Source organism: Herpailurus yagouaroundi, unplaced genomic scaffold (assembly GCF_014898765.1).
Source record: "Herpailurus yagouaroundi ecotype Mexico unplaced genomic scaffold, PumYag 29, whole genome shotgun sequence".
Lineage (NCBI taxonomy): Eukaryota > Metazoa > Chordata > Mammalia > Carnivora > Felidae > Herpailurus > Herpailurus yagouaroundi.
Window position 1 is genome coordinate 52,007,500 of NW_024412377.1, and position 20,801 is coordinate 52,028,300.

Here is a 20,801-nt window from a genome sequence, read left to right on the forward strand (position 1 = left end):
AAAGAGAGTATCCCAAGCAGGCTCCATGCTGTTAGTGCAGAGCCTGATGTGGGGCTTGAACCTAGGAACCATGAGATCATGACCTGAGCCAAAAAAAAGTCAGACGCTCAACTGACTGAGCCACCCAGGTGACCTTGGACTATTTCAGTATTTTCACAACTAATGTTTACCTAAATGGCTTGGAATCTCTTCCATTTTGGCTTTTCTTTTATAAACAGGTAAGTGATGAGAATACATGCATTTATAATTAGGAGGAAAACAATATATTAGAAAGAATGTGGGAAAAACCACAATTGCAAAAAGTATGTAGGAATGTCAGGTTTTATCTTGAAGGCTTCAGCTGACCAACATGAAAGCTGCTGTTTGCAAGCAGCTCAGTAAAGCAGATCAACGGTCGGGAAGTGAAAAGATCTAATTTCCAAAACCATAGACTGTTTTCAATGACTTTGAACAAGTCACTTCACCTTTGGGCTTTAGTTCCTGAATTTGTTAAAAGTAGAGGCTGGATAAAGTAAAACCCAAGCTCTTTATCATAGCCTGAGAGGCCATATATGATCTGGCCTTTGCTCTGTTCTCTCCTTTCTGCCCCTACTTCCTCCTTACCCACTGTGTTCCAGCCATACTCTCCTGGACTTTTGACAGGATTGTACCAGGGCCTTTGTGTTTGCTCCTATCTCTTATGAAATGCTTTTCCATCCTTTTCCCTTCAAGATGAGTACATTCCTTTTTGACATTCAGATTTCAGCTCAGGCAGGCTTATCCTGACACTCCTAGCCAAAATAGTCCTACCTAAGTATTTCTCCATTACCTTATTTTATGTATAGTATTCGCCACTTTCTGAAATCTTCCTTATTTAATTTTTTTTTAACATTTATTTTTGAGACAGGGAGAGACAGAGCATGAACAGGGGAGGGTCAGAGAGAGGGAGACACAGAATCTGAAACAGGCTTCAGGCTGTGAGCTGTCAGCACAGAGCCCTACGCGGGGCTTGAACTCACAGACTGCGAGATCATGACCTGAGCCGAAGTCGGCCGCTTAACCCGCTGAGACACCCAGGCGCCCCTGAAATCTTCCTTATTTGTGTGCATATTTTTGATCTCTTCACAGTAGAATGAAAACTCCATGAGAGCAGAATCTTTAATGTTTTTCAATCCTCTATTCCCTGTATGGAAAACAAGGTCTGGTACAGAGTATATGCTCAGTAAATGCTCAACTGATTGAATAATAATGAATACTTATATGGGTCTTTTTAGTTTTCAAAATGCCCAATATTTAGTCTCATTCAGGCTTCAGCATCCTATAAATTAAGCAAGAATTATTACATTTTAGTACCAAAATCAATTAATTTTTTTTTTTTGGTGGGTGATAATCTAGTAATTTTTAGAAGGGTTAAAGGGGAAGAGGAAAAACACTACTCTGAATGAGCTTATAATTTATAAAGGGTGAATCTGCTTAAGAAATGTTGATGACAAAAAAAGTGTGTGACTTAGAATCAAGGAAATAGTGTTATAACTGTTTAAAAAATGGCGAAGAAACCAAATCCTGAAACTAGCCAGTGGAAGAGGCTGGTTTTCAAACTACTTTTTCTTCAGAGGTCTTCTGCATTCCAGATTTAACATCCATGACTAGCATTATCTCCTTTACTCACCTTTTCAAGGCTCAGAAGGCAAAGGAGATATAACTCAAAACTCTCCCGCTGCTTCTCGAAAACTCTTACAATTCTGCAAATGTTCTGTCATTCCCACTTCTACATGCCCCAGCTTTAAAACCATGGCTAAGCACTAAAAAGGAGGAATCTGAGTTTGAACTGACCTAGAAGGAATTGGAGAGAGAAAAGAATGAATAGAAATGAATCACAAAGGAAGACTTGAGGCTTTCCTTCACCTAATGTGGCCAGGATGCTTAAGTACAGAGCCAGTTAGAAACAGGAGGCTGAACTAGATGCTCTCAAGGTCATTTCTGATTTTAGCAGATGGTTTTTGGTAGGCAGAGGAGGGCACATGCTAAGATAAAGTGAAGCTTTACTCAAAGTATGTGAGAGTCTGAGGCACTGATAGCCTGTAATGTTGGCCAAACAGTTAAGTGTTAAAAACATACTATGGGAGATGGTCTTCTTTTAACAGAACTTAATACAGAAATGTTTCTCTTCAAGAAGTCTGAGAGGGGAACATTTCAAAGGATATACTCTCAGGGATGAAATTCACCTCAAAGGACCATCTAACCCAGCTTGCTTTCTTTAGACACAGAAAATATGGTAGTATTTCCACATACCCTATGAGGAAACAGCGACCTTCTTGCTAAATATGATGCACATAGAGTTCTCAGTCCAGTGTCTAGCAAATAGTAAGCGTGAAGACATTGTGATTATCATGACTATTAATCTATTCTAGTTGACAAATATTTAGTTCAACATACTATGTGTAAAGACCCAAGAGCAAGACAAAAAAAAAAAAAAAAAAGTAAGCACTGCCAAGGAGCTTGTACCCCAGAAGGGAGAGAGATTACTCCCACTGGTGTTGAAAGGGGCTGTGTGAGCACTGGCCAGAGATGGAAACAGGTAAGGCAGAGCCTGTGTACTCAACATAACAATTGAATGCAAGTTCTCACAGGGTAGATTGGGATAAAACAAAACAAGCAAATATAAGGGGTACAATAATGAAGAATAAATTACCTGAGAAAATATTGGACTTTCATGAGACAGGGATAATTCTTCGTCATTTTTTTTAAAGATTCTAGATGGTATTAAGTAACTGTGCTTTCCCTATCTCTTGAGACCCTAAGGATACCAGGTGAGGTGGTTCAGTGGCATCCCACACTTCCCTGTGTTCTGTGTGACCTTAAAGAATAGGATTGGCATAATTCAGAAGGTGCGTTTTCCTGCTTCTTTGATAAATGGGTTTTTTAAAAAGGTAGTACTTCAGATGAGGGAGAATAGCTATTGAGGCCACTGGCTCAGTGGGGGCAAGAGAACAAGATGGGCCATGACTCAATTCCAGGACAACATCCTAATGTCCCTCATACAATAGATATTCTGCAGATTATAAAAGAACTCTAGATTTGATTGAAATATTTAGCTTTGTTAAAGGCAGTGAAGCCAAGGTACAGAAGCAAATAAGGTCCTATTGATGGATCAATGGATAAAGAAAATGTGTTTGTATGTTTGTACATACATATACACAATGGCATCTTATTCAGGTATAAAAAAGGAAACCCTGCCATTTCCTGCAACATGGGTAGATCTTGACATCATTATGTTAACTGAAATAAGTTAAAGAAAGATAGATACCTTACGATCTCACATTTGAAATAAAAAAACCCAAGCTCATAGATACAGAGAATAGATATTGGTGGTTGCCAGAAGTGGGGTAGAGACGAGCAAAATGGGTGGACAGGATCAAAAGGTATGAACTTCTTGTTATAAAATAAGTGAGTCACGGATTTGCAATATACATCATAGTGGCTGTAATTAACACTGTATTATATATTTGAAAGATGCTAAGAGAATAGATCTTAAAAGTTGTCATCATTTGGGTGCCTGGGTGGCTAGTTGATTAAGCATCTGCCTCTTAGTTTTGGCTCAGGTTATGATGATATCACAATTTCATGAGTTTGAGCCCTGCATTGGGATCTGTGCTCAGAGCACAGAGCCTGCTTGGGATTCTCTCCCCTTCTCTCTGCCTTTCCCCAATTCACACTGCCTATATCTCTCTCAAAATAAACTTAAAAAAGTTGTCATCGCAATTAGAAAATGGTTTTATGGGGGGGGGGGTGCTTGGGTGGCCCAGTCGATTAAGGAACTGACTTCAGCTCAGGTCATGAGCTCAGTTTGTGGGTTCAAGCCCCACGTTGGGCTCTGTGCTGACAGCTCAGAGCTTGGAGCCTGCTTCAGATTCTGTCTCTGTCTCTCTCTGTCCCTCCCCTGCTTGAGCTCTCTCTCTCAAAAATAAACAAATATTAAAAAAAAATTTTTTTTAAGTTATGTATGCTGATGAATGTTAACTAGACTTATTCTGGTGGTGATCACTTTATAATATATACAAATATCAAGTCATTATGTTGTACCCCTAAAATAAATACAATACTTCATGTCAATTATACCTCAATTGCAGACACACACACACACACACACACACACACACACACACCCCACACACCATGGATAACTCCTTCAAATAAGTCTCCAAATAGATAAGCAGGTAAGTGATCTCTTGATCATCTTCCTATAACACCAGCACCAGGATGGGAATTAGGAGATCAAAGTTCCAGCCCCAGGTCCATGCTTTTTACACCCTGAGGCAAGACTTTAACCACTGTATACAACTCCATGGGACCTGCTGCTCCCTGGAAATCTACTTCTAAAATTTAAGGAGCTAAGGTTAATGGAAAAATGGGAGGCTAGAGGAATTCCCTTCTGGCTCTTTTTATTTCCTTCCCTCTCTCAGAACTTCATTGGATCCCAGAGGCAGAGTTGGCACCAGACTTTAGCCATGGGACTACAGCCTTATAAAACTGGCTTCCAGAAAATGAAAGCTGCATACACCTAGTAGTGCACTGGCTACTCTGAGCTCTTTATCCCAGTCTGTCCATTATCTCCTTTACTTTAGTCCACTTGGCCCAAATCGCACATTCTAATTTGGTTGTACAACTCATTTCTTTCATTTCCTTTAGCTAAAGTCCTACAAAGAGAGTGCTAGCAAAAAAAAAAAAAAAAAAAAAAAAGGTTGAAGAAATGTAAAGAACCTGAATGTTCTATCTCCTTTATGTATTCTTTATGCTTTGCACCTTTTATAGGGTTGGAAGCTTTGTACTGATAATAATGAGTTATTCAGGGCATGCAGTGTTACCAGGCCTGGGTGTAATGTAAATGGAATTATTTGCCATAGAAATACCCAGCCCAATCTCTTGGCAAATTGCAATCTCTAAAACTAGGTCCCTTTGAAAGGTGCTTACATAAATGTATACCTTGTTTGAAAGATTTGCAGCAATTTGAGACATATTGAGTTCTTTCTAAGATGAACATAGATCAGCTCTGCTCCGTCATAAGATTTAATTAGCAATCATTTATTAGTACCTATTAATTGCCTGATTTTTCAGTTTTACTGATTAAGTGACTTGCCAACATATTTCTACAAAAATGCAAGCTATGTGCCACTTAAGTGTGTGTGTATTTATTTATAAGAGAAAATTAACCAGGCCTTTGTGTTTTACTTGGTTACGTTAAGTAAGTTCTTAAACTAAGCCTTCTTCTATGTTCAGAAATCTGTGAGACCCAATGGCAAAAAGGTTATAAAACACCACCTTCTTCTCAAGACACTGACAAGTCTAACTGGGGAGATAAGACTTATAAACGTGAACTAGGTAGATGAAAAATATGAGGTTATATGTAGCCATGACTATATGTCCAGATACTAACTATACAGCTGTTCAGGGAAAGAAGTCACCAACATGGGATCAATGAGGTAGGCTTTCCACAACATTAATAAAAGGCTGGTGAAGTTGTCCAGTTCTCTTTTTAAAGGGTCACGAGGAAAATTCCTCTCAGGGTTTAGACCTAGGAAATAGCCGTCTTATCTTCTCTTCTTGGAGAGAGTATGGGGATTGATCTCAGGGAAGCCTAGTCATAGGAGTTTCTTAAAGCCTAGAAGAGAGCTCTGTTGAGGCTGGGGCCCAACAAGCTGAAGACCAACATATATCCTAGGAGTGAGATACTGTAGGACCACCATGACTGCTATAACAAAGGAAGGGTCTTGATTCAGAATCAAGAGACCTGAGCTCTTGTGCCAGCCTCACAAGTCCCTCCTTGAACTAGTCACTAGACCTTCTTCAGATCATATTGTCTTTTGTTTTATATTTTTAATGTTTATTTTTTGAGAGAGAGAGAGAGAGAACAAACACACGAGAGGGAGGCGGGCAAAGAGAGAGAGGGAGACACAGAATCCGAAGCAGGCTCCAGGCTCTGAGCTGTCAGCACAGCCTGACATGAAGCTCCAACTCATTAAATGTGAGATCATAGCCTAAGGCAAAATCAGATGCTTAGCCAACTGAGCCACGCAGGCACCTCAAATTGTGTCTTCTTAAAATTATTTTAGAGAGAGAGCTTACAAGTTTGGGAGACGGACAGAAAGAGAATCTTAAGCAGGCTCTATGCTCCATGTAGAGCCTGACATGGGGCTCAATCCCACAACTATGGGATCTTGACCTGAGGTGAAATCAAGAGTAAGATGCTCAACTGACTGAATCACCTAGGCACCCCTAAATTATGTCTTTAAAAGCTTTAAAAATTTTTTTTAACATTTATTTATTTTTGAGAGAGTGTGAGCAGGGGAGGGGCAGAGAGAGAGGGAGACACAGAATCAGAAGCAGGCTGCAGGCCCTGAGCTGTCGGCACAGAGCCCGACATGGGGCTAGAACTCACAAGCCGTGAGATAATGACCTGAGCCAAAGTCGGACACTCAACCGACTGAGCCACCCAGGCACCCCTAAAAGATTTTCAAAGTATGATGAGGTAACATTCAAAGGTGGGGATTTCCTTGTTTGGATGTGGTATCTCCGAGAGAGCCAATCCCTGGATATCCAGGCAAGGGAAATCACAAAAAGAGAATGAAGCGTTTATTTTCCCCCACTCTTTGGCTCAAGGCTATCCATCAAGTATACCAACTTATTTTCTAGGATTATCATATGTTTTGGAGAGGAAACCCTTTCCATTCCATTAGTCTGCCTTTTGTGTAGAAGAAAGTGTTGACTTCCCAGAAGCAAAGACAGGGGGTCAGAGGGTGGGGGGTGAGTAGCCCACTTAATCTGTGTTCCCTCTGAGGTGGGAACTTTACAACCACTCAGGAGGTACAGTATATCCCTATTCTACAGAGAAGCAAACTGGGGCTCAGAGATGTTCAGAAACTTGCTGAGGTCATACCATTAGTAAGGGGAAAAGCAGGGATGGAATGCAAGTCTTTGTGGGGCTCTTACTATGTCTGCATTTGGGGAGGAAGAGTGTGTGCACGGAAAAGAACACCAGGCTGGGAACTGGAAACCCACACTCTAGTTCTTGCTTTACTTCTACTTCATTACATGATCTTGGGCCAAGCCTTTCCCTCTTTCAGGCCTCAGGGCCCCACTGAAGACAATGAGCTAACTGCTCTCTAAATTAAATGCACAGGAATTTTCAGTATATAGCTTTCCAAGTAAAGAGCCCATAGCTTTAATAGATTTACAAAGGGATGCATAATCCCCTAAAATGTTTATAAAAACATTAATAATGCTAAACAATACAGTAACTTCTAATATTTACAAATTTTTTTTAGCATTCTATGTATTTTACCTATTTAACTCATTTAATCCCCAAAGTAACTCTATGAGATATATACTCCTTTATACCCATTTTAGAAATGGGGAAATGAAAACAAAGAAATGTTAAACAACTTCCCTAAGGACACACAGTATGTGGCAGAAGCCAGACTCGAGCCCACGCAGGCTGGTTCCACAGCCCACAGTCTTTAACTACTATGGTCTTGTTACTTTCTGATACACATCTGAGACAGGACTATGCATTCCAATATTATAGCTGGAGTGTCAGGGGACTGATAGAGTTCAGAGTTTATCTGGTTTAGTGGCTTCTAAATCTTTTCATGCTCTACTGGGTCCTATCTCTTTATCACCTACAGTGCTATATACCCTTCACAGTACACCAGTACATGAAGCAGATGAAACCTTCTCTAAGAAGATAGTATACGTCATTATTTCAAGGATACGTGTGAGCATGTGTGTGTGCACGTGGTTCAGACATAGGGATAAATATTTGGGAGGATTGCCTCAAGGTCCTACCCCCTGCCCTGCATGGTGGCTTCAAATCATCCCTTTCAATACCTCGATGTACCCACAGAGAACATAATGAGAAAACCACTCCAATTGTTCTTTCCCTTTGTTTGCAGGGGCACAAACAGCATGTACCCAAGTGTGGGGCCCAGGCTTCTGAGCTCAGTGAACTTCTCTCCTTCTGCTTAATTTCCTTGCTACAACCAGGCCACTGCACAACCCATGGCCATAGAGCTGTTACCAGTCAAGGACAAAGACATTCACATACATACCTTCCAATCCTCTCCCTGGGCTACCTAGAGGTTTGGAGGCTTCTAACCTTCAAGCTACCTGTGGACAGTCACCAGAAGGCTTTCTAGGACAAGACAATAGGAAGAAAACTTTGTGGTGGTTTGGCCATGTCAGGAATGGCAATGTCCTATCAATGTCAATGACAGGGAAATGTTCAGCTTCAAGTGGTATAATTGGGTGGGGAGGAGGGTTGTCATCTGGAAGGCTAATAAACTTCTCAAGTCTAATCACAACATGGGTCTGCTATGAGAGGGGCAGTGAGAGGAGGAAGAGTAGCAGCTCTCCCGTCGCCAGCCCCCAGAGTCTGTTAAAGCTCATTCTTCCAGATGGAGCATGTCTGAGGATGTCATACCTACTTACAAGACACAACTTTACTTTCCTCCCTGCCACCTGCCTCCCCTTCTGGGTTTGCCACCCTGCACTTCTGCTGCCTCAGCAGTTGGCAGCTGGACCTTGCTGAGCGTTCCAAAGAACAGGCTCTCAGACAACTGTGGCCTGATTTGAGCAGGGAGGAGAGCACCAAGGGGCAGGGTAGGACCAGCAGCCACAATGCTTCCCTGCAAATGCCTGCCCTGAATGACAGGGCATGGGGGGAAGGAGTGGTGAGTTTCTATGCATAACCAGTTGAGGAACATGCTCACAGGACCACAGTAAGAAAGGGAAACTAGGCATTCTTATCTGCCTATTTTCTCTTTTCATACTTGGGAAGTAATAAGGGCGGCAGATGATCAATTATTCATTCCAGGGCGTTCCTACACGGTGCCAGGCACTATGTTATATGCCGGGGGAGAAAATGAAGATAAAGTCAGTCCTCTTGAAGCTGCCAGCATAACGGGAGTGGCAAATGAAATTAATAATACAGTTTGTACTTGGAAACGATGATCTGCTTTGTAAAGGAACATAAGAAGTTAGAACATATAGAGTGAGTTTGATGGGATCTATGGTTGGGACAAAAAAACTTCCATGTGGCAGTGATATAACTAAAACTGAAGTCTGAAGGATAATAAAATGACCAGGGTAAGAGATGGGAAGCAAACCCAGATGGAAGAAACTGGTGCCAGTCCAAAAGCATCAAGGTTGTAAATCATACTTTATTCATCATGAAATATCAGTGACCTATTTTCTTTCTCTCTCACACACATACCTTATCTACTCATTACCTACCATGCCACACATACTTGGCATTATCTCATTGCTTCTTTCCCAAGGTGTTAGAAAGACCGACACAAACTTGGAAGAGACTTAAATGAAAAATTGTATATGGGATGCAACAGGGACATAAAGCAGGGCTATAGTCACTGAGACACCTAGAAGGTTGGAGAGTCAAGGGAAATTTATTGGAAAAAAATCCCTGGGTAAGAGTAAGATTTCCTAGGCAAAGTGAGTAAGGAATAAAATGATAATCTTGAGCAGGGGGTCCAGTCAAATAAAAGCTCTAAGGTAGAAAAGAGCCTGGTACCTGTATAGGCAACTTGCAAGATTTCAATGTTACTGGGAGACATACTGCAAAGCAGGGGGTGGTAAATTAGGCAGGAACTCCCTGTATCACATCCTTGCATGTGTTTATTCCTACCATGAATATTTATCAAGCATCTGCTACAAACTAGGCCCTAATGCTAGGAGGCTGCACAAAATCAGACTTAGTCTATGACCTGGGAATCGGGACTCGAACAAAGCAAGAACTCAATCGAGGGAGGAAAATGCCCAGTGATCAAAGCGCGACTTTGTAGACGCCATTAGGCAAGCTACTCTTCACTCTCAAAGTAGTAAGAAACTCTCATACGGTTTTAGGCCAAGGTTTAAACATGTTCAGATTTGCATTTTGAAAAGATGATTCTGGGTGCTGCAGGGGAGAACATCTATCTCTGACTTGGATACCCTATCCCTCTCCTCCAACTGGTGCCTGTCACAACAGTGGAAGGGAAGCATGGCGTCCACCCTACACCATCAATCCGTGCAGAAGCCTAGCAGCTTCCAACAGCTCTCTGCACTTGGCAGCCATCTCAGGGCACTGACAATGACGCCTTCCCGCCTGCCTCTGAGGCCAACTGCAGTGTCTCAGTAACAATTATATTAATATCAGAGCTAGGAATGAAAGCTGTTCATCCATGTAATGAGGTTTCGCTTGTATTTTAGAAATGTGTCAGATAATTTGGTAAGAGACAGCAGAGGTTTTTTTTGTTGTCGTTGTTTGTCAAGAGACCGGGGAGGTAGAAGGCGAGTTCCTTGGCTTCTATTGTAATGTGAGAAATGTCACCTGTACAAAAGATACTCAAGGCAGATAAGCAAATGTGAAGGGAGAAGTGACAGCAAGAGAAGCCCAGGACAAGATGCAGCAGGGAGGGGACAGTGGACATAAACATCCAGTTGTCACCTCACAGTAAGCAAACCCTTATGATGGATCAAGCGTTATCTACACCATCTCATTGAAGCAACATAGTTCTATGGGGGTAGATGTTAACCCCATTGGGCATGGGGCTCAGAGAGGTGAATTCAAATGCAGGTCTTTCCAACTCCAAAGTCTGATTTTGTGATGATCTGATATTATGCCATATTCCTGGATAAAAAAATAATAATCCGGATGTGTTTGTGTAAACCCTGAAGTCCGTTATATGGGGGGGGGGCAGGAAGTACTCAAAGCTAGTAAAGAAGAACATTTTCCCCATCAAGCTCAGGTGAATCTCAATGTTACACGTTCCTGTGATGTTTATGAGATCTGAGGCTGGTGCTCTCAAATGTGGCATGCATAATTATTTTTAAGAGACGTACAGGGACCATACTCAATAAAATGGAATCCCTTAATAGGGAAATTCAAGCTCTTCATTTTCCCCAGTTGTGTTGTCAGGGACTCTCAGCATCCGCTGCCCTGTGGAATCACCTGGAGTGCTTTAATCAACTCCAGGCTCAAGCCCCACCTCAAGAGATTCTGATTTAATTAGTCCTATGCCATGCTTCTCCCTCTTTAATGTCCTGCAAACCACCTGGTGATTTTGGGCCAAGGCATACTCTGATTCCATGGGTGTGGGTGGGGCTGGAAAGCCTCATTTCCAACCAGGTGATGCTGATGCCACTCCTTGGGGGAGCTTACTTGGAGCAGCTATGGTCTAGGGTGCAGGCAAGGTTGAGAACAACTGCTTCAGGGTGACAGTTTCATTGTGGTGCTAGTCAATCTTTTTTATTAGGGCTTAAAAAATTATCAACTAGAATGAGTTATAGGTGCACAGGGAACACAAATCACACAGCCAACAATGATGCTCCCTCCCTCTTTGTTCCCAACGACAGGGTCCCTTCTACAGATTCAAATACCATCATTCTTTCAGAGGGATCCTTACATATAAAAGCATAGAGGTGTGTGTGTCTTTTTTTTTTATCTAGAAGTTACACATTTTAATCACCCCGTTCAGCACTTTGTTTTCACTTAGGATATCTTAGATTGTTTTATAAGTGTACAAAAAGCCTTGCCTCATTCCCTTCCCCCCCTCCATGGTGGTAAAATATATTAACAACTTACCGCATTAACTATTTTTAAAAATCTTTTTTAAAGTTTATTTTGAGAGGGCCAGGAAAAAGGGGGGTCGGGGGGAGAGAGAGCACACATGAGCATGCACAAGCACAGGAGCAGGGGAGGGGCAGGGGCGGGGAGCATCTCAAGCAGGCTCTGCACTGTCAGTGCTGAGCTCAACTTGGGGCTCAAACCCACAAACTGTGAGATCGTGACCTGAGCAGAAACCAAGAGTTGGAGGCTTAAATGACTGAGCACCCTGGCACCCCCTGTATTAACCATTTAAGCCCAGAATTCAGTGGCATTAAATACACTCACACTGTTGTAGCTGCCACCATCTCCAGAACTTCCCAAACTGAAACGTCATACCCACAAAACTGTGCCAGTTAATATTTAACTCTTTTTGAAACCAAGGGAGAGCCAGTCTCAGGGCAAGAAATCTCCACAGACAGCACTGTCTGGATAGAGTTTACTCATGGTGCTCTGTGATCACTGAATTTTACAGTTGCTCTGTTTGTGATAATACTAATTTCCCATTTATTTTTTTTTAATTTTTTTTTCAACGTTTATTTATTTTTGGGACAGAGAGAGACAGAGCATGAACGGGGGAGGGGCAGATTGAGAGGGAGACACAGAATCGGAAACAGGCTCCAGGCTCCGAGCCATCAGCCCAGAGCCGGACGCGGGGCTCGAACTCCCGGATCGCGAATCGTGACCTGGCTGAAGTCGGACGCTTAACCGACTGCGCCACCTAGGCGCCCCACTAATCTCCCATTTAAAGTAGTTTCCTTTTTAAACAAAACTATTTCTGTTGAAATGATGTCTGTTAAATGCTAGTTCAGGCTGCCCCTGACAGAGGAGCCACAAGATGTGACAACTGTACATCATAAGGAAGTGAAGAATAGAATCCCTCCTCCCCCAACCCATCCCCTTTCTGAGCTCCTAGCTGACTTTCATCTCCACACACTGGGCAGTGGAAATGGCTTTCCCTTAGGGCCTCATTACTTTTACCCAAAGGCAGATTTTTCTGAGGTCTGGGGCTGTTTTCTCTCAGACCACACAGAAGCCCCTCCTCCTCCATCATCTTCAACAGAATGGCAACCAAGAGTGAAGGCACAGGCCCCTTATGGGATTTTGGGTTTCTTAGTAGATACAGGGAACTCAGTCCCATGAACCTCACAGTAGGTGACATCAGAAATGGCCCTTCTAGAAACATCACACGTTTCATGTGGTGGAGATCTGGCTTGAGAAATGTCAGAAAAGACCAGTGTTCCTCTCACATGGGAGGTTCCATAACAGGCCTCCCCTGAAGTCAAGGGGAGGCTGCTGTGCAGCCCATGGTGGAAAGAACTTGGGGTTGGGAGCCCACAGACCTGACATGGAGGCCTGGGTTCACCATCAATCAGCTTAGGGACCTGTAGCAAGTCACTTTACCTTTCCAATTGTCAGGGTTTTTAAAATCTGCAAAATGCTAAGGTGGAGGTCTTGGGGTGGTTAAATGTATTAGTATATGGAGGTATTTAGCACTATGCCTGGTTCATTGCCAGTGGTAACTGGAAATCTTACAGTCCTAGAAGCAAGGAAAAAAGGAGAATATGGGCAAAAAATGGCGTCCAGGGATGCTCAGTTGGTTACTGCTCAGTCACAGTTCCACCTGGGATGGAAAGAGGTGGAATGTGTGGGACAGGCCTCTCCATGTGAATCATGACAAAAAAGATGCTGCTAGTATATGGGGGGGAAATGAGCTCCATCCTAAGAGTCCAAACTCAAAGTGTAGCTGGGCAGAGACACTGTGATAAAAGAAGCTCTTTGCAAATATAAAGATTTAAATGACACAACACTTACCCCCTCAGCCCCTTGTTTTTTGTTTATTCTTAAGCCAAACAGAAAATCTAGAAAACAAGCATGTAATAGACACATACCTTTTTTTTTAATTTTTCCATTTTAGGTGCTAATATACTGATTCAGTGAATAACATGTGAGCCTGTCCTAGGTGCCTGGTACTGACCAGGGTGTTGGGGAATAGAGACGAATGAGATGGAGGAGACTTTTGTACTCTTAGGCTTAAGTCCTCATGGGTCCTCTCCAAGCCCCTGACTCCATGGCTCATTTGGCTTACCCACACACAACCCCTGCTTTTTCCTGGTATGTTCTGGAAATGCAGCAGTGTCTAGTGATGCTTCTGCCATGCAGAGCAAGAAGAAATAAATGGCTGTATTTTCAGAAGTAAGTGTAAGTATTTGTTGAGAAGATCAACTGTTAGAAACAAAAAAGATCTACTCTCACCGATGAGGGGTCTTTTTCTGTGACAGGGAGAACAGACAGAAAGGAAGGGATAATGAGTGATGATCTGGGCATGGGCTGGAGCTGCTCTGGTCATCAATCGGAAGGCTGGAAAATGAGGAGCAGTGCAGTCTGACAGGGCTTGGGAAAATGTCCACAGCATGAGCTGCTCAAGAGAAAGACTTGTGCATGTTCTTGTGGTAAAAAGGGAAGAATTTAACACTGAACCATCAGCCAGTGCATTACGCTGGTCCAGGGAATGGATTTTGACTTTGAAAGAACTGGCTTGAAATCGCATCTCTACCACTTAATAGGTGCTTAACTTTAAGTTTTCTAACCTGTGAAGTAAAGATCACAGGACTTACTTCATCAGGTTGGTGGGAGACTTAAGTCAAATGTATATGTATAGGGGTCAGTGCTTCGGACACTGTAGAAATGTTGTCAGTAAATATATGTAGAGCTGAACAAAATGAAAGCAGTATTACGCTACTGTGGAAAATAAGTAATTCATGCAAGATCACATAGGCATTAAGAGGCACGCTAAGATTTAACTAGATTTTTCCAAGTCCTTTCTGGTCCTTTTCAAGTCCTTTCAAGTCCTTCCAAGTACTTACTGGTAATAGTCTAGTTGCATAAGCAACACTTGATAGACAGCTACAATGAAGACCACCATTTTGTCTGCTTTTTGTAAAAGACACTTCACAGGCCAGTGCTCAGGTTCAGGTGCCAATTACTGAATTGTCTCACAGCATTGAAAATATGCTTTATGATCTGTGATCAAATCTGCCTTGTTCTTAAACCATGTTGAAAAGAGAACAAGAAAGAAATTTGAAAAACTCAAAAGGGTTATTTTTCCAAAGGGTAAGAAATGGGCTGAGGGTGCTTTGGGGAGACAAATTCCATTCTCAGGCTTATCTACTGTGATAATCCAGTGGCTGAAGGGTTAGGGAAGGAAGGCCAAGTTATTAAGGAGATCAACTGTGTCTGGATAAGATGGGGCAAAGGGAAAATCAAACTCCCCACCCAGATCAGAGCGGGAAGTACCAGGGAAACCAGGTGAGGCAGGTTGGTGAGCCAGTCTAACGAGTTTTTCCACAGCTAATCAGTAATGTGTTATCAAGCCACCTAGGTGAGGGTGATTCAGGCAGGAGGAGTTTGGAGAAGCACAGAGGTGAAGAACAGGTATTTAGTCACACAGGTTTGGGTTTATGTCCTCATGGTACCACTTTCAGCTGGGGTCTCCTGGTCATGTGTATGAGCTCTCCACATGTCATCTTCCTCTTCACTAGAAAGGCTAATACTGGAACCTACTTGAGAGGGTTGTTGTGTTAAGATTACATCAACTAATTAAGTAAACTCACACATAGCAAGTACTCAATAGAAGGAAGCTGTTAATTATTAATTACTGCCATGATTTGGGAGGCATTTAAGAGGCATGCATTCTCAGATCAGGCAGAGGAAGATGGCTGCTTTTTACGAGTCATAGAGCTCTTACATTGCGTGCTGGGATACTGGCAGAGGCAGGTCCCCACTCGGGGAGAAGGAATTTGTAAAATAACTCCACTATCCAATTGGGTGCAAGACAAAAGAGTACAAGTGCTGGCCTCTGTGTTCGACTAGCCCAGGAGAGATATATGGACAATTTATTCTGGTTACTTATCCCAACATTTGTACGAACTCAAGTTTCGATAAACAGATTTAAGCCAGTTTAGGGTGGTGTTCTCTTAGAGCTAAAAGAAGCCTCCTAACTAGTCAGGTCAGCCCTTGGTCTTGGGGAACAGTAGTGCCACTGATTGCTTTTAATGAGCAAACTACACCTCATGGCCAGTGTGGTTGCCTGCCCACAGAAAGAATCCTGAATAGGGGAAAAAGTTCTGGCTGGTTGAGGATACCCCGGGGACACAACTTAGTCATTTTCAAGAAGACATTGGACTCACCAACCTGAAGGTAACAGGAGACCAATAAATACCTTTAGGTACATGCATGGGGACAAAGTATGTTTGGTCTTAGAGTATAAACCCAATCAAACTTTGAGTTCCTAGACATATTTTTGTTTCCCTGAGAGTTTGAGGAAACATAACATAGGGAGGGAAAGCTCTAGATGAACACAGTTGGAAGTTCAAATGCTGATTCTAGCTGTGTGACCCGATTCTTCATCTGTGTCTACGTTTATAGGATGGGGGAACGAGGACTTATAGAAGGGCTGAGGGAAAAGTAACAGTAGCAGCCAATATTTGAGAGTCCATTACATACCAAGAACTGTTCCCAGCACTTCTGTGTATCCAATTCTATAACATGCCTACCACTAGAGGCAAAGTTCAGTAATATCCCCAATTACATAGACTGGGAACCTGAAAAACAGAGTGGCTGAGAAATTTGTCGAAGGTCACAAGACTAGCAGCTGACAGAGCCACGCACTCTCAACCACAAGGCCACACCCTTCACCACTGTGATGCATGGCCTCTCACACAGGAAAATAATGAGGAAACTGCTTCTCTCAGTGCTGAATATGAGGAGGTGGTTAGTCAATATTGGCTGTCAGTCCTTAGAACAACATATAATATTTGTACATTCTCCTAAACATTTTAAGAATTTAAAAATGTTTGGGTCCAGCCTAGTATCCAATGTATGCTTAAAGGTGATGATTTTTCTATTTCCTGACAAGACAAACTATTTTTTGAATATTTGACTATTTTATTAAAATATTTGTCATTTTCTTCAAAGGCCACTTGAAGTCCTTACAGAACATTTCTCTAAATCTTGGCAAACAAGAAATAAGAACAATGGTGAAATAAAACTGCACAATTCTAATGAATCTTCACAGGCATCATCTCATCAGATGACAGACTGTGAGGAGGAAAGGCCTTGTGATGTCAAATTGTCAATAAATAAAGATCCCAGCATAGTGTATCTGAGTAAATGGAAAAAAGCCTGGTAGGTAAGAACATGCACTCTCAAGTCAACAAGCACGCATTCAAATCCGAGTTCCATCACTCACTACCTGATAACCTCATACCCTCCACGTCTCACATGCCCTATTTCCAAACACAGAGATCATCGGGACAAACATCACGGGACATTTTTCGAGGAATTCTCTAAGCACTTAGTAAGTCCTCAATAAAAGTCCACTGTTTGTATTATTATCCCCACCAAGGCCCCAGAAATTGGACAAGGGTTATCAAGAAGCAGAGCCAGGATTCTGCCCAGGTATCCACTTATTGTAATGCTCTTTCCATGGTACAACTTGGCTTATGGGCCCCTTCTTCCCCAGAAAAATCATTAGGACTCTTGGATGACTCCTGATTCATAGATATTTTCTTTCAAAAAGGGCATTTTTAAAAATCTGCAAGTCAAGAGTAGTACAAGGAAATAGAACAAGCTAAGGAATGCCTTGAATTATAGAACAACCTGAGGATCAGATATAAAATCAGATGTCTCTTAAATCAAATAGGGCCAGGGCCAGAGCTGATGCCAGGAAGGCTTAACATACATTACAATGAAGAACACAGATATGTAAGAAGGGACCCATAAAAACCACCAGCATGTGAAATACTGCCAAATGCTGTGTGCTTGCCAACGAGGCAGCATCACTAGGCTGGATTCTAATGTTCCTTGCTGCAAAGCAAATAGGCTGGGTGTTAATTAAAGTGTGTAAGTTGATTCGTGAGGTAGCTGCCTGGGAAAAGGAATCCTGCAGAGGAGTTTCTTCCTTTCATAGACTTCTTTTCTGCAAGTGAAATTATCCCAAATAAACACATCTGTGTATTCTCTGCTCCCTATCACTTACAGGGCTGGGTGCTTGTGAGAGACTTATTGTTGCTAGTTTCTAGATCACTCTCACGTGGAGTACCCAAAGAGCTGGCCTGTCTGCACTTCACAACAGCCTCACAGGCTCTAGAAGGAAGCTGTAATCATTCCATTTTACAGATGAGAAACATGACAGGTGGAGGCACTAAGGGACTTGCCCACAATTGCAGAGTGGTAGAGCCCATAGAAAAATCTTCATCTCCTGGTCCCTAATATAAGCCTCTTTCTACCTTATAAGTGAATGACACCCACAATAGCAAAAGACAGGCAAAGCATGGTGAGAATTTAAATGAATAGCCTGAGGAAGCAGGGCTGGAAGGGTGCAAGCTCAGCTTTCTGAAATCCTATTGGTATGGCAAGTACCCAGTCATGACTCTCATCAATACCACATTTGGTCCAGAAGAGCATGCTCGGCTGAATCACAGGCAGTGCTGTTTATCCACACTGGTCAAGCAGAGCCAGCCTTATCGTACCTTGCCAATTTTCAGGGAACTAAATCCTTTTGATGCCATTTGGCTTTTTTTTTTTTTTTTCTCTAGGTTACTCCAGGAATGAAATCAGTTGCCTCTTAGGCACTTAAAAACAAACAAAAACAAACAACTCTGACTTTTCAAGTTTATTTGAGAGAGAAAGAGTGAGCAGGAGAGTGGCAGAGAGAAAGGGAGAGAGAGAATCCCAAGCAGGTGCCATGCGGTCATCTGCAGAGTCCAATGTGGGGCTCAATCCCAACTATGAGATCATGACCCAAGCCAAAAATCCAGAGTCTGGCGCTTAACCGACTGAGCCACCCAGGCATGCCAAACATTCAGGTGCTCTTCACTTCCATTTTTAGACTAAGGGTTTTGCTTGGTCAAGGGAGATTGAAGGGCAATATTGAATGAGAAGGAGGTATCCTCATGGTCAAGTTATCTCCTGATCCTTTCTATTATTCATTTACCCTGTTAACACAGCCTGTTATTATTGGGAAACCTGCTAAGCCCTGGGTACTCAGGAATGTCCAGCAGGCAGAAGACACAGAGGATTCCTTCCTGCAGGGACCTTGTGTTCTAGTGGCAAGATATACAATAAGAAGAGAGAATTTCAGATGACCATTGGCATTGAAAAAATAATGCTGTGAGGGAGTGTCATTGGGGAGGATAGTGGTGATGGTGGGCCCATTTTAGATTCTGTGGGCATTTTAGGAAGCCCTCTTGAACAAGCAACTTTTTTTTTTTAATTTATTTACTTTGAGAGATACAGACAGCACAAGTGGGGATGGGCAGAGGGAGAGAATCCCAAGCAGGCTCCACACTGGGAGCACAGAACCTGATGTGGGGCTTGAACCCACAAAGGTGTGAGATCATGACTTGATCCAAAACCAGGAGTCAGAGGTTTAACCAACTGAGCCAACAAAGCTCCCTGAACAGGCAACATCTGAGCTGCCATTTCATTGAAGAGAGCAAGACAAATACAGGAAAAGTCTAGGGGAACATGTTCCCAGGGGAGGCAAATCTAGGCACACAGTTCCCAAGGAAGAAAAGAACATAGGCAGCCAGTGTTGCTGGCCCACCATGAACTGAGGGATTGGATATTAGCTGAGATGGGAATGGGCAAGAGTTGAGGTTGTGAGAGGTCTGGTAAACCATTTTGGAGGCATTGGGTTTAATTCTAAGTGGCCACAGTGTACTCGCCTGAGGTTGGCCTCTCAGTGCATTCCCTTTTTCCTTCCACTGTGGGCTCTGGTGTTTTAAAGACCAGCTTCATTGCTCAGCTGCACAGTCTCTGAATTCTTAATGGCACAGATCATGTGGATTACATATTGCAGGCAGTGGGCATCAAACAGTTTCCAAATTCACGGAAAGGGGGTATCGAGGCATGAGAAGTAGAGACAAAGTCTCAATTATTTCCTAAATATGGCAACAGGAGATGGAGGCTGCCAGCTTTGTTCTGCTTAGAGAAAAGCTTCTTTACAGGTGGTTGTTCCTTACCGCCCCTGGACACTTTGAATCTGAAAGACCCCAGAGCAAATATGACCTCATTGATTAAGTGCAGAGCATGGACTGGAACCTGCAAATGTTGGGTTGGCTCAGTTAACTTCCCTGACCCTCAGCATCCTTGTCAGTAATTGTAGCTAATACCAACACCTGTCTCAGGGGCTTGCAACAAGGTGAAAGGTGGTTCAACTCATGCTTTGCACGTGGTAAGCTTCCAATAAGCTTCCAATAAGCTCTCATCATTACTATTTTTAGTCTCCATCACCAAAATCCCAGCTCTTTCCCATTCCACCTCACACATGTGAACTTGTATCAAAATCCTGCAAAATGGTTTTATAAGCTTTTGGAAGAGGCCCTGGAATAGTATAGGTAACAACCAATACCTGTACACTATACAGGTAATTCATTTCAAACTATAGGAGACAAAGGCAGAGGCTGCCCTCTCCTGAACATGTAGAAAAGCCAAAATCACATGCAGTAATCATCATGCATCATCATCTGCAACCGCCCTCATATCCCAGCCAACTATACAGGCAAAGCTTTCCAGCATGGGCAAAGAGGTCCCCCAAAAAGAGTCCCTTGAAGCCTGGAGCTGCTGGTGGCTAACGGGGACACAGCTGCAGCTCCCAGGACCCAGGGTACTGAGAATGAGCCAGCGACAACCTCAAAGGCTCCCTCTGAAGTAACATCCCTGCCTCATGCCAGCAAGAGGTGGGGAGAACTGAGGAGAAAAAACCACCCCCCAGTCTTAGCATTAAGTAGAACACTTACCTTCTCCTTCCTTGGTAAAGGTTCCACAGCTATGACAGGGGGACTCAGGGCTCCTGAGGTGTTTTTATTCTGATGGGGCAGTGGAGACAGAGGCTGGGTTGCTACCCCCTCTAGTTATCCCATCCAAGGGGAACAAGTGCCAGTGAGAGCTTTCTTCTCATCTCTAGCTGGAACAGGTAGCTCCACCCCCTTTTAGAAGCCCAGCCCAGGTGTCACACACCTGAACACAATTCCTCCACCCCATTTCCTCCTCTCCTGGCCTGCTGCAGAAACCCGCTTAGCCCCGCCCTCTCCAAGGCTTCTAGGCTCTTCTTCCAAGCCCTGCATCTCCACCCTTCTCCTCAGCTCCCTGGCAGGGCTGG

The 20,801-nt window shown here is 43.0% G+C and overlaps 1 long non-coding RNA gene across 1 annotated transcript in view; it reads right to left on the bottom strand.

The window, feature by feature from the left end:
* Positions 1-20,593, bottom strand: part of LOC121010351 (uncharacterized) — a 74,241-nt gene extending 53,648 nt beyond the window's left edge. The window contains exon 1 of the long non-coding RNA XR_005781119.1: positions 20,440-20,593. This is a non-coding gene — a long non-coding RNA (uncharacterized LOC121010351). The remainder of the gene's footprint in view (positions 1-20,439) is intronic.
* Positions 20,594-20,801: the final 208 nt, after the last annotated feature.